The sequence below is a fragment of the Uloborus diversus genome, chromosome 10 (genome assembly GCF_026930045.1).
Source record: "Uloborus diversus isolate 005 chromosome 10, Udiv.v.3.1, whole genome shotgun sequence".
NCBI classification, from domain to species: domain Eukaryota; kingdom Metazoa; phylum Arthropoda; class Arachnida; order Araneae; family Uloboridae; genus Uloborus; species Uloborus diversus.
In genome coordinates this window covers 2,710,393-2,722,777 of record NC_072740.1, presented here as the reverse complement: position 1 = coordinate 2,722,777, position 12,385 = coordinate 2,710,393, and the positions used below count along the sequence as shown (strand labels likewise).

The 12,385-nt window shown below is 35.4% G+C and overlaps 1 protein-coding gene across 1 annotated transcript in view; it reads left to right on the top strand.

Moving 5' to 3' along the window:
- Positions 1–12,385, top strand: part of LOC129231500 (short-chain dehydrogenase/reductase family 16C member 6-like) — a 62,877-nt gene that overhangs the window by 32,060 nt on the left and 18,432 nt on the right. The window lies entirely within an intron of this gene.

Here is a 12,385-nt window from a genome sequence, read left to right as displayed (position 1 = left end):
AGTGAAAACATCCAAGTTTCTCATTCTTCCTGAATTTTTGATGTAAATAACACTTTGTGCATATTTTACAAAACATTTAGTGCGTAACTAAAAGTTCTGCACGATTTTTCTTTTTAAATTACTTTAGATTACATTTGAAGACTCCATGCTACGTAAGGGCCGCAGATTGAGTATTGTTGATGTTGATCTTTTTAAGCTTCTAAACTGGATGGTGTATTCCTTGAATATCTAACTACATCAACCATGTCGGGAAAGTAATCATTGTTTCCGTTTACCCCAGTCTCGGTGGATACGCAAACAGGATTTGATTCATTCGCTAATTAACAGTCTAAGTCAAATTATTCACACCCAGTTACTCTCAGGGTGTGATCTAAGACACGATGCACAAATTTTTATCTTTCACTTCATTCAAAAAAAAAGGAATGATCCAAACTTAAAACATAATTTATTTTGCACTTTACCCCAACTGAACAATCTCTCGGAGGGAAATCTTAATATCCTTCCCGGAGGGAAGGAATCTTAATGGCAGAAACGGACAAACTAAGCACATGTCAATATAGAACTTTCAGATGATGTTTCACTACCGTGTGTATACGTAACAGAAACCTTTTGTATCGAAAAAAAACATTCTTTACCAAGGTATAAAAACTTTATAAATGTTTTATAACGCCCGTTCAGATTTTAACTTTCGTTTTTTTTTTCGGACATCCACACTTTTCTCACATTTTCTTAATTTTATCTTTTCATTAATTTTATGACCATTCTGATAGTATGAAACGCTTCCATACGAATTACGCTATTTACCACGAAAGCAGATTTGGAATGTGTTTTTCATCACAGACTTTAATAAACGGTTTCAGAGGGTTTTTAAACCAAAACAACGTTTAAAATTGCTCAATTCAACTGTTTCCGAATGCTTGTTTTATTTGCATCGTTCAATAGCAATTGCGGGAGGAACCTTGTGTCGAAATTGATAGCTGCGACGATAGTGCGAGGCTTTACAGCGTTATTTACATAAGCGTAGTAACTGCATTTATGTTTTTAAATAATAAATTGTTAATATTGCTTAAGATTAACAACTGTACATTTTTGAAACGGTTCCTATTAATGAATAATAACTGACCATGAAATCTAGTCTTCATTCATTTTTCCGATAAGTGCTCAATATTTCCACTAGTAATTATATTTATTAAATACTAGCTGCGTTGCGTGACGAATACTCATTAATCACGTTTAAATTAAAATAATAATAGTGTAAAATTTCCCGTCAACGTTCTGGCCCCCCTATAGGGGGTAAAACCCCTCTTATGTGAATTTCTGAGCATCAAAAAATCTGTGCCAAATTTGGCAAAGATCCGACTTAAACTGGATTTGCATTAGGAACATACACACCCAGATGGATAGATATAGAGAGATAAAGATATATATATATATATATATATATATATATATATATATATATTATATATATATATAGAGAGAGAGAGAGAGAGAGAGAGAGAGAGAGAGATTTAAATCATATGATAGCTCGACCAATGAGTGAATACCTCGTAACAAAATTGGAAAAAAAAAAGATTTTTCTGAATTGAAAAGGCAACTATAATTTCCTACACAGTAAAAAAAGTGAATCCCAGTGGCTCAGTGGTAGCGCTTCGGGCTCCCACGCTACAGGCCCAGGGGAGGGGGGGCTATTCCCGGGTTGGTCATGGTTGACTCAGCCGTTCATCCCATCAGTGGGTCGATAAAATGAGTACCAAGAGTACTTGAGAACCAAACACTGTGGCTTCCGCGTTAGGCCGACCACCTAACCGGAACATAGGCCTTGCACCCCAGTGCCCCTGGTCAGAAAAACTGAGTTGGGCACAGTATTCCTTGGTCCTCATGGACTGTTGTGCCACAGGGTTTGGGTTTGGTAAAAAAAGTGCCCGTTTACTAGAAAATATCCAGGAAACAGGGATTTCATAAACTTTTCTAGTAACGAGCTTTAGTAACGTTACTTAAGAAAAAGCTGTACTTCGAAAAGCTGCAACTCTTCAGTAACGGTTTTGAATAAGAGGTGCTGTATTTAGACTGTGTTACTAAAAAATTTTATGATATCCAAGTTTAAGCCAGATTTTTTAGCACACAGACAGTTTTTTTTTAATTCCAGAAAGAAAAAGGCAAGGAAATGTTGTTCTTGTCCAAATCTTAGACGTGTTCATTTACTGGGTGGGTTGCTGGTTTTCCTTTAAATCCCCCAAAAGACCTAAAACAAGACTAGAAAAAGTGTTTTCTCAATAATAACATAAATCACTGAAACTTTTTTTTAACGTCATGTACTAAATGCTGCAGTTTTTATTATAAATTTCTAAAAACGTTAGTGCGCCTTTAATTTTTATGGAGATAAAAGAGGTTATTTGGTTAAGCAATATAACGAGCGGTTACGTCTTTCCTTATAGTTAAAAATCATGTATGAATATTCATCTTGCTTTCTACAACGTATGGAAAGCAGATTTTAGCGTCACATACTGGCAATGTTGTAAACGAAAAAACGCACTCCAAGATCTTTAAGTTTAGGTGATGCATCAAGCATCCGTATATGTAGAGCTAGTTCTCTGCAGGGCTGTGGAGTCGGAGGAAAACTGACAAAGCTTCTGGAATTTTAGAGCCTTCTTCTACTGTGTCTTCGATTCCTTTACCCTAAAACCAGTCCAGTCCTGACCCCTTAGTCATTGGCCGAATTTCGGAGTTGCCGGAGGGAAAATGACAGACTCCGACTTCTGGAATTTTAAAGCCTTCGACTCCAAACTCCATCTCCTTTGCCCTAAAATCAGCCCCCGATTCCGCATCCTTGGTTTTCTGTTCCTTTTTGCTCTATGAAATGTTGGCAGTTAAAAGTATTAGGGGCCTAATATATAAAGCCATTAAGTTTTATATTTAAACAACGTTTAAGTATAAAACTTAAGTATATAGTTTAAGTATAAAGTTTATGTATTTAAAGTATAAAGTTTTTATATTTAAACAACGATGCAAATTTCCTCGTCATCAAAAACCGTATAGTGCAAATTTTCAATTCCTGACAGATAAAAATGAATCGGCTTTTGAGCAAAATATCTGGGATATCGAACACATTTTCAAGGACTTTTTTTCCTTTGTCGCATTGCGATCAGATTAAAGGGAAATAAGATGGTGCACTGTCAAGTGAGTATAGTGGATGAAGCAGCCCACCACAGCTCATTAAATTTATCGGCTTCGTCTTGAGAAGTGTGGTCTTGAATTGACAAGTTTCGGGATGGCTCCTTTTCCGCAGATGAAAATATTCTCTTCGCAAATTGCACCATGTGATTTTCCTTTCCACCAATTGCTAAAACACTCTCTGTGAGACAAAATTTGGCTTGCATGCAAGATGAAATTTTTCCTGAAAACAATATATTTTTATCTATCCGGGATTGAAAATTTGCATACTAAATGTCAAAAGACAGTAGATAAAGAGGGTAATTACATCGTTGATTAAAAATAAAAGTATTAAAATGTTATTTCTTGGAAAAAAGAACATTACTTTCCGATCCTCTTAATAGTAATACCGACTAAAAGATACAAAGAAAGAAATATTTATCAAAAGAAAAAAACGTTGGGGAAGCATTTTGTGTCCAGAGTCTTAGTTACGCTCCAGTGATCCAGCTATTCTTCTTTTATATCGACTAGATATTACTTTGTATTATGTCGTGGGAAATTTTCACGGAATTCTCAGTTGAATAATGTGTTGCGAAAAAGTGATATCATACATAACGGTTATGGCTGAGAATAAGCATACAATGGATATTTTTTAAAGAAATATTTTACGTATCGGTAGGGCAAAATCTAATGTTTTACTTTGTAACAAGATGTGCCGAATTTTACTGCCATTTTGATTAACTTTTACTAGAACTTTATTTTTAATATAAATTTTAGTTCTTTCATACTGTGAGTAAAAATTTACAGTAGGACTTATTAACTTCAAAATTATTTACAAAACATTAAAGTTTTAAGAATCAATTAACAAAAGATTTATTTTTAGTCATGAAAGTAAAATGTTGCACTGTATTTTGACTAAAATATCCTGGGAGTGCTTGAAGTTACTTTCAAATCAATTATAAATTACTTAAATTAACAAATGAACAGTTTTTATATGGATCAAAACTTCGCAATCATGCAAAAAGAAAACAAATTAAAATCCCATACATTTGCGTTAGGATATTTTCAGCAGCCTTTTTTTTTTTTTTTTTTTAATAAGGAAAGGTAATATCATGAGTAGTAATACCATTTTTCCTGCATTTAGAGAATAATTTCAATGTTTTCCACCATGTTTACCTAGAATAAATTTGTCTGAAAGCCTCCATCTCTCGAATTTTGGCAACATTTCTAAATTTGATACCCAACGAACTTTATAAACAGCAGAACTTCAATCAAAAAGCATTTTTATAATACATATTGGCAGTCATACACTCAACCAAATCTTGTATGACATATACCCCGGGGAAAACTATAAGCTAGTTTTCTAGGAATTCCATTCACTTGAAAGCTAGGGGTAAAGGATGTTGTTAAAAAACGAAAACGTTTCATGAATTTTTTTTTTTTTTTTCGAGTCTTTGAGAACAGTTATTTTGTTGTGTTCTTTGGTGGGTTTATACCGTTTCTACGAGTAAATTGTTTCGATTGATGAAAAAGTAAAAATTTCAACATTTTCGAACGAGTCATTAAAAGATAATTTCCTTTCTTAAAGGTATGTATAAACATGATATCGATATAATCATTAAAATTAGTAAACCGTCTTATCACAACAACTCATACAGAAAAATGTTCAGTAAAAGATATAAACTCTTTGACTTTGCTCCGAAATTTTTTATCAAAACCTTTGTATCTAGAAACCTTCTTAACTGGAATTTCTCTTCTGTCCTGCGAAATTTCTGATATACAGGTTTGACTACGGTTGTAGATACGCAACGAGAGGGGTTTGGTGGTTAACGAACTCCTGTTTCAAGCCCTAGCGCCAACTCTAATGAAGTAGTCTATGTGCATAGAACTGCTCGCCACCCTTCACCCGAAGGCAAATTCTGTCTACATTAGTGTATATATAAACGAAAAACCAAAGACTTCGTTAAACTTGTGAAAATGTCGGGAAAAAAAATAAGAAAAGGAAAAGAACTTATTCACAAAGCCATTGTCTAAAGATTTAAACACCAATACAAGAGAATGACAAAGAGGTCATATCGACTACCTGTTGAGTGACGTTGATTAATACACGGGAAATATTGACAACAGTTTCTCCAAAACCGGGAGATTTCAAGAAACGGAGAAGACAGCGCTCCTTCGTGAAGATGTCATTAAGAAAGTTGCGTCAAAGAACAACATCCGAGCATCTACTAATTTTTAGGACATAACTTTTATAAACTGAATTTGTTTAATCTTCGTTATTTCTCATTTCAAATTCATTTTCCCCAACGAAATCTCTACTGAGTTCGATTTGCTATCGAATTAATTTTCGATGAATTATGCAGATACTTGTATTCAGTGCTTAATTTCTAACGAAAGAAGTGCGGTAGCCCTATAAGTTGCAGAACTTATTTTAATGCGTAAATATTCTAAGTCCTGTCCATTATATGAAAATTCGCAGAAAATTTAAAATAGCAAGAACTGAGCTCCCAAGCAAATTCAGTTCAATTTGTATAGCAAGTAAAAGTTTAGGTTTTGTTTGATAGTAACTATCTGTCCCCTCCATTAGCCCCCATCATTATCTCTCGCTTTTATTAGGCTAAATTTGAACAAAGCAAGATTTTAACATGTGTTATGATTCACCCCCTATCAGCGTATTCTTACTTACTTTTGCAGCTACACGCTTCATTATATGCATATCTAAGCTTAATTTTTGAATGGTAAAGGCAGGGGTACCCCGAACTTAAATTTTGGGAGGGCGGAAATTATCAATTTGCCGAACGGAATTCCAAATTTCCCCGAATCATTAGACAAAATTTGCCGAATAAGGAAATTGTTGAAAGGTCACGGGGACCTCAAGTGACCTACCATCGGGGCGCCCCTGGGGAAGGGTTCAGCGAAAAAAACGAAACTTTTTCATCGACCCACTAAGCACTTTGAGGTAAACAAGCCCAGAATCATCATCTATCAGCGAGTGAATAGTATTGCTTGGAGGCTGAAAATATTCTCATTACAAGTTTTCTTTTAAATTTACGCGGTATTCTAGAAACGTTTTATGGGGCGTGATGTTGTTTTGTTGTTTAATTAGTTGTTGTGGCCCAAACACGTGTAGCGTTCTTATTCTTACCAGAAAACCTTGTTGTGCTCAAGAGTCGACATGCGTGAGCTATGAATCGTTCGTGTTATGGTTTGAAGAACATTCTCACTGCAAATTCTCGGTGACTTGTCACGTGTTTACTTGCAGTTAATGTATTTGTTAGCTTTGTGTTAGAATAATAGTTGCGAGATGTAAAAAAAAATTGTGTTGTAACTGCAACTTCTGTCCACCGAAATGACTCTTCAGGGAATACATAGACCGGAAGTAAACAAAGAGTTTTCTAGAAGGTTTGCCGCTGTTCCACTTTTCGAGGTTTTCTCGTGAATAAAAAAACACAGCTAACCAATAGGATTCATTTGCCATCTGCACCAATTTATTCTTGTTTAAGCCAAGCACGTGTTTGAGGTCGCCAAATGGCGCAATTCTTTGTTTACATATACAGTCAGACCTCAATATAAAGTCACCCGCATGTAAGGTCACTTTTGTGAAGTTCCCGCCCACTGAATAGGAATTCTACGTTATGTCTTATCTGATATATGGTCAGGTCAAACTACATTAATCGCTTATAAGATCAATTCTGTCTGATTTCGTTATATATTTTCAGCGTTTAATAGATTCACTTTCAAGAAATTTCCGCGATATACCATCCTTAAAAAATGAAAAATCCGTATTCCTATTAACGTAGCGTGTAGTGCAAAGAATGCAGTAGAAAGCAAGTATTACGACAGTGACGCTAAAATATACGAGGGCACTCAGCGGGTACATATCACACTTTTTTAACCAGTCAATGAGAAGCCGAAGAAAATTTTCACGAAAAAAAAAAAAAAAAAAATTAGAAACCATTGTGCTTAAATTAAAGAAAAACTTATCTGTCCTGTATTAATGATAGTTTTAAAGCTTGGTAAGTTGCATATCAGTTCTCTGCTTGGGCATATATGCAGCTTTACTCTAACTGAAAATTCTAGAAAATCATACTAAAATTTTTTATTGATTCCAAAAGTTTTAATTGGTTCAAATCTATCAAACTATTATAATCCAATTACTGATATGTTTGAACATATTAAATTTTGAAAAGAATTAATGCACTATATACATGTTTATTTATCAATAAATAAATGTGAATCTGTTATAAAGTCACCCAGCTTATAAGGTCAGTTTCCTGAAGTCCTAAGGGGTGACCTTATAACGAGGTCCCACTGTAGTCTTCTTTATAGTACAGTAAAAATAGGGGTCGGACCCAAACATCAAAAAAAAAAAAAAGCTAAACCTGATGCAAATTGTTTATTACCCTCCCAATAAGAACAGGTAAAAAGTCCCACCCCATTGTGCGTCGGGTTTTGGAATGGGGGGCATCTAAAAATTGCAGTTTTGGGTATTTTTTCAGAATTTTTAGAATAAATTTAAAGTGAGAATATTGTTATACTAAATTTAAAAGAATAAAATTAAAGGTGTTTGACCCCCAAGAGGGATGACAAAACCTACAAATGCTACAGAGCCCCCCTATCCCCGTAAAGCGAAGCAGTACCCCCGAACCCCCCTCCATACATTTCATATGGAAACATTATTTTATGCTAAGAAAATTGTTAGAAATCAAGTGTGTCCATTTTCCAAGAGCGATGGTGCACCTCCTCTCAAAGCTACAACACCCCCCCCCCTCTGTCAAATAAAATAAATCCTCACCCCCCCCCCCCCCACCTTTTATTTCAAGTAGAAGTATTATTTCATGCAAATCTAAAATGCATAAATCAGGACTGTCCACCCCATAAGAACAGTAGCTCACGTTCCAAAACGAAATTATGTACTAAAATATTATCCTCCCCCCCCCCACCCCCTTTGATGGTGCACATTTGATTAAATGGCCAGAAAAATAACGCTGAACTGTTTTTTGCTTTCAAATGATTTCTCCTAAACTTGTAATAAAAAGTCTTCGTTATCAAGATGTTTTTTGGAATCTAGATCCTCAGCAAAATCGTTATTGTTGCAGCTATGTCTAACACAGTTTGTGCATATAATTGAGCACTTCAGTCTACTTTCAGACTTTTCAAACATTCACTATATCCAATGAACCCCTCAGAGCAAGCACAAGATTTGAGACGCAGAAAGTCTTCTAGAGCAGAAGGCTTGGCTGTTGTAATAGGACTTCATTTATATTTCAGTGGTGCTTTCTTTACACCCATCAAAAATGACAATAGCTTTCCCATACTTACAAGTGACCTACACGCTGCATTGCTGGCATATTTCCTTGAAACTTACATATCATTACCAAAAATATGTTCAAGCGGGTATCTTCCTTCTATTACATATGAGACAGTGAGAAGCAAAGGGCAAAATTAAAAATTTGGAGATAACCAGTACAAATGGTTGGTGAACCTCTCCTCTATCTTGGGGCAAGAAATGGTACTAGTAGACCTGGTAGTTGCTTCTGTACAGCATGATTTAGAAAAGAAAATCAATGAAAGCCTACCTATCTTATCTTTAAACGCGTTTTATTCAAAACTTGAAAATGTCCACTTACATCCCTTTGCTTCTCACTGCCTCATATATGACACCAGCTGTTCGTTCTGTGATTTTGGATGAACCTTTTGCTTCAGATAATAGTACTTTAACGATACAGGATTTCTTTCCTTCTGAAACCAGATTTATCGAATACTGATGGAGGATCAGCGCATAACTCGTACCAGAAGTTTTTAGCAATTTGTTATTCCATCTTTACTGTTCATACCATTCGGTGTAAAAGATGGTTTGGGCTTACACATCTTTACAGATAGCAACTACTCTCGTAAAAGAAGCTAAAGACATAACTGCTTACCTCCTTTACAAAGAAATGCCACAAAATTGTTTGACTTCAATATGATTTGATGTTACTACCCGAACGTTAAAGGTCTTATCGCAACTCACCTTATCATCAGCGAGCAATACCCATACCAACTTGAGAGGGAAGAAACTTCTGGGGCTTTAGAAACGGATTGAGATTTCCAAACTGAGAGACAAAAAGGTGTAAATATTTAGCATTCTATTGATGTATTGCTCATCGCTCTCATCAAGACTTGTTCTATCGATGAATCACTACAGGTTCTAGACCACCTGAATTTGTCACTGCGTTAGATCTTTGGACAGCTGATGTTTTAGCTGATGTTTGATGTGATCAAAATTTTTTTATCGCATAATGTACTGAAAGGTTTCAGATAGTGTTGCAAGTATATGTCCGCATATTTAGCATAATTCACATAACCAGGTGCGTAAAAGAGAGGTAGCTTGGTGTTTGCAAATGAAAACCCCCACCGACTTAGAGGGCGCAGAATTGTAGCATTGCCCGTCTCACTATTGGCAATTCCGGTTTGTCCCACCCGTACAGTGATGGCAAAAGATTGTAGAAAAGTTGAAGTAAGTTAATCAAGAAGAAGTAGGGAAACTTTGGTCAATTTGGACTTTTTTAATGCTGCACAGGAATTTTGTTTTCCTGCGCTCTAAACAGTTTAATAACTCCAGTCACAAATAATTTGGTTACTGAGCTCGCTTAGATCTTTTAGAATTATCATTCTGACATTACCATATCATTGTGAGGCATTTTGTAATTCGGAAAAGTTTAAGTCAGGGAAATTTTTTCGTGAACTTCACTGCAAATGTGCACTCACTGTGATTTTGGAATGTAAATTCAGGGTCCCCCCCCCTCAAAGCGATGGCGCACCCCTTAAGTGTGACGGAGTATCCATCAAGAATAAAAGTCCTCAATAAAGAAAGAAATACCCCTTGAAAAAACTGCCTTAAAAATTCCAATGACGCAAAGCTGCTCCATGGACACCCCCCCCATTCCCCCCCCCCCCGCCTGTACACCCCGGTTAATTAGCATTTTTTTATGTGAGAGTTTATTGTTTTACTATTATAGAGTGGTTTCTGCGAGGTTTCAGAATTTTTTTTAAGTAATAGAAATTATTTTTATTTAAATAGAGGATTATTTCGTCTCCCCCCCCAAAACCCGACGCGCAAAGTGCTGGGACTTTTTACCCCTTCTTGCTGGAAGGGTAAGAAGTAATTTGCACTTTTTTTTTTTTTGGATGTTTGGGTTTGGCCATTTTTTGGCCTAATTTTACTGTACTATTAGTGCTTTTCTCCCGTGAATGAACTGAAGACTATACTATCAAATGGTGGCCGAATCAACTGAGTAACAACCGCTGAGATGTAACGAACAGTTTTAAACACCGATCCGTCTGACTTAGTTTTTGTAAAATGACTGCATCATTTTCAGAGAAAATCTCTCAAACTACATTTTAGGCGTTTTAAATATTGTGAGAAGTTACATAGGTTATGACAGTTCATTAACGATCAGATAAGAAATTTTTTTAATGAGCTAGTAACTGCTACACGCTCTCAGAATAACCGTAAGAAATAAGAAACACAAAATAAGAAGAAAGATGCCTCCCCCCTCCCTTTTAACACTGGTGTGGGTGGTTTAACACTGATAAATAATAATTTGAAAATTGACCAAGAATATTTTGAGTTTTAGCGCCTTAAAGCACCTCATTTTTTTAACAAATTAAATTTAAATTAAAAAAACGTTTTTTTAATTTAAATCTATGTTCTGATGATGTGTCCTGGACCCCCTTAATAAAATAAACATCAAATAATTGATAGCAATTATTGGCATTTAATTTTCTTTCCTTTTCAAAAATGTCCATGTTATTTAGAAAGTAATTAACTATTTTGAAATGTTATGTCTGTTCTGGCCCGCGAGAGAGATTTTAATATGGCCACCACTGGTTAGTGGGGCATTCCACGGTATTTTTGACATTTATGTAGAGTCCGTAACGTGACCTTTTTTGCCATAACTTTTTAATTTACTGTTTGATAAGCATATCATTTTATTTTGATCTTTTCCTACCAACAAACCAACTCAAAATAAAATAATTTGCAAATCAAACTGTAAATTAAAAAGTTATGGCAAAAAAAGGTCACGTTACGGACTCTACACAATGTCAAAAATACCGTGGAATGCCCCTAGTACTAGTTTTCGTTTCACTTAAATTTTATTATTCTTATTTGTTTTGCAGTAATAATCAAAGGTATTCCAATGTTCTTTTTAATAATATTAATTTCACCGATGCAATTTCAAGAAAACGTGTTGTCCTGGGAGCAGCCTTAAAAAAATGTTCTTGGTTAATAGGATCTGTAAAATATAAAACCGATACATTCGGTAACTGAATTTAAACCGTGGATATATGTGAAAACAATAGTGGCCTACTCTACCTATGGCACGTTTCCACAAGGGAAAATGCATTTTAAAATCAGGTATTAAGTATGCAACAAACTAGACTTGCTTGCAACTTAAGTTGACGTTGACGTCACGACGCGCGGAAGAAAAACAGAGTTAAAAAAAAATAAAACGTCACATTTACTACCTACCTACGCTACCTGCTTCGCGAATAAGAGAAGATCGCAACATGTCTATGAGCTGCTACTGGCTGACTCGCTTGATTCAAATGGATGAAATGCTCCTCGGATGAATTTACCGCTTCGCTGGTGAAATTGAAAATATTTAACGATTGATAGAAATTATGACAGAAAAAAGGTTACGTTATGCGTGTGTTTAACTAATCCGATCTCTAAAGTAAAGAGCGTCATTTCACCCGAGTATCGGACATGGTGCTAGGAACTACAGTTGACTCTCTGTTTAACGACTTTCAAGGGACCACAAAAAATCGTCCGTAAGTAGAAAACGTCCTTAAATAGAATGCTCTTAACACTAGAGTGGACCATCTGGGACCGTGAAAAGCCGTCGTTAAATAGAGAAAGTCGTTAAATAGAGCGTCGTTAAACAGAGAGCCCACTGTATTTCCTTCGAATAGGTCTCAGCTTATTTCTCCATTGTCAAATAAGTTTGCAGTCGAGTATAGTGCTGTTCATAAATATTATCCTAATTTCTAACCAACTGAAAGGTGCAAATAATTGCTATTTTTTTTCTTGGCATTGAAACAGAAAATAATGCTTTTACTTTCATCGATCTTAATTTTGAACAATGTCTACTGTTAACAGATGGCAACGATAATTCAAAGTTACTTTACTGATTAAATCTATAAAACAATTCTAACTCACGATTCCATGCATTGCTGATATGAAAGT